Here is a 3,007-nt window from a genome sequence, read left to right as displayed (position 1 = left end):
ATGCTAGTTTTGAATTTAACAATGTTCTATTGTTAGTTTGGCTAATCCACCTGTGTTGCCAATGGAGTTTGAGTGGCTGACTGAAATTGAAGGTTCGACTAGTCGTTGTACATGGTAGTTTCAAATCTGTTTGTGTGCAAGGCGAAGAGCAGTTCTAGCTTGCTTAATCAGCCTGTTCAATTCCCCAGTAATACCCACATTACTGTGGACATCCAGATATAAGTATAATTTGAGTTTCTAAGAAGATAATCGAAATTTGTCTGGATTAAAAGGATATTTTGCGATCTAGAGTTTTTTGGGCACGCGCACGCGCGCTATTTCATTGCAGCGTCTCGCTCTCCCAACCGAATGAGAGTCTTGAAACCAGATGATTGCCTTTTCAAAGCGGTGTTCTTCGATAAGGTCCAATAGGCGGCCACGACCGATAGCACAACGCTACAGCAGGAGAAAATGGACCGGCATAGAGTAGCAATTGATTGAGATGTCACAGACATTCAAGCCGGCAATCTTTATCATAAGAGTCCTATATTGATCCGTCAGTGAAGATCTGAACATGCGTCAGGGAAAGCCCAATTGCACTCCGACAAGGAGGAATTTGATGTTCATTGGGTTATAATGCACTGGCTGATCTTTTGCCCTCTCATGTAGGAGATAAATTGATATCAAATTGTCGTTTGCGAAGAGCCATGGTGGTACATCGTAAAACCGGGGTGGTATGCGTCAATGGCTGTCAGAAGGTATATTAAGTTCAGAATCAAAAAATTTTGAAATTTGAAGGCCAATTTTGGTATTTATCTATTGATTTTTATGTTAAATATTGAACTGTTGATTGTGGATTGAATTAAAGGTTAAATGCAGGATCTTTTGGGGTCTAGTGTATTTCAGTTGCGCAGCATACTGTAAAGTATTAATTGTCTTTCAGTCGATCGTCTAGTATAATAGGCTCATTATCTTGCCCACATTAGAGACTCTTCACAGAGTCTTGTTCTAAAAGCTCCAAGATGCCACAGAAACGCAGGTCCCTGATGGTCAAGTGTTATAGTGTATAAGATTGCTAGAATATAGTGAGCAGCGAGGACTATGTCCATAGAAATTAGAGACCGTAGTCAAAAGTGTTTGAGATCACTTAATAAGGTGTCTGCGATAGATTAGCTATAGTAAGAATTTTTTCAAGTTATGCAGCCGGCCAATCAGAATTGGAAAGAACTCGTAGAATAGATTGTTAGTTTCCGCCTTCGAGCATCTATCCTTCATATGGTCGGCGCGATGCGTGCGCTCTCAAAAGGACAGTGTTTCGAATCAAAATATTAATCCAAGAAATTTAGTTGGTGATCACAACTCTGAATTTTACATACCAATTAGATGCGCTATCTGGGAATCGTCTCGTGTAGTTTCTTCTTATCTTTGACAGAAAGTTACATACAGAACAGATATTGATATCTTTGAAATCCGACACCATATTTCGTCAGCCCAATTTTGTAAATTGTGCCTAAACAGTGTTGATAGTTGTCGTTTCTACTATAAGTGGAGCATGTTTTATTTTATTTGTGTATCTGGAACAAGATCAAGAAATCATCCAGGCAAAAGCGGACAGACCCGTTCGTTGATTGGCCAAGACATTTGGTTATGCTGGTTAATTTTTATTCCAAAAAGTTTGACGGACAGGATACCACCCTGAGGGAACGCCCATCTCCTGTGTTTTTCAGTTTCTGTGAATAAGTTGAAACCCGTTTCGAACTTTGAAATGCCTGTCAGATATAAAATTTGATATAAACTTTGGCAAAAGACCACGTATAATAACCCGATATCATGGAGATCATGTTCATATATTACCATATTGCCAATTATATGTAGACCATGAAAAGGCTGTGAGTCGGTCCATTCATGGATTGTCGGTATCGTACACGAAAAATAACAACACATTATAGTCTGGGTACTCGAGTAGGTTTTAAGGATCATATTCATGCAAGTTATCAGACAAATCGCGACCGTGTGAATAACATGAAGAAGAAGTTCAAATATGTTGAAAGATATAATCGCACGGCGCACGTGCGGACGGCCGCACGGCGCACGTGCGCACGTACGACTGACGAAAGCCATGATGACTAAATGTCATCCTGACGCCTTATTGTCTGAATACCTATAAACAGGTGCATAACTAGCATTTAAAGGAAAGGGAGAACACAAAGCAATCTCTAAAGTTGTTAAAAAAGGAAACAAAAACTAGAATAGAAATAGTATCAATCAATTGTAATCTATATGTAATTCACAGTGGAAAGCATCTCGTTTTAACTTTGAAACTACCAACAAATATGTTTGAATTGAAAATCTACAAGTATTGCCAGATACTAATTGAAAAAAGTAACGTAATAATACTCCATAAACTTAAATACAGTTTATGGAGGAGAAAAGACATCAAATAGGCTACACATATACAGCGAAATGGTATATAGAGCGCATTTGATTACTGAAAGGTCAATGCAGAAGACACTTATATCAATGCTCGGACAACACAAACAATCTTGAACGACTTCGGAATGTAAATTATTACGGTATTATCATCACCGAGAGCTTTTAGGAATAATGTTCTACCTCATTTGGAACGCCGGCGCAAAAGAAAATAATATGTATTTGTATACTTCTTCCTGTCCGCATTGGTCTAATAGTAAACATATTACACGAACGATATATATTACAGACTAACTAAAAATAATAATTTCGTAAAAAAAAATAAAAAAAAAAAAAAAAAAACAAAAAGTATTATCTAATTGCGACTATATCTATATTTCTAACAATCTAAAGTACAATGGGCAACAGCCACGGTACAATAGACACACATAAATTGTCATTTGGCACAGTGTATACTCTCACAATCAGGGGGAGTAATCCAAATTTGGAGACCTGCCGCGTATACACGATACCACATAACAAAGATGGAGAAACTTATGGAAATTAGACCACAAAAACGATGGAGAAAATTCCATGTGAATATGTCTGAACCTGCGCA

Source organism: Argopecten irradians, unplaced genomic scaffold, assembly GCF_041381155.1.
Source record: "Argopecten irradians isolate NY unplaced genomic scaffold, Ai_NY scaffold_0362, whole genome shotgun sequence".
Taxonomy (NCBI): Eukaryota; Metazoa; Mollusca; class Bivalvia; order Pectinida; family Pectinidae; genus Argopecten; species Argopecten irradians.
This window is presented reverse-complemented; position numbering follows the sequence as displayed.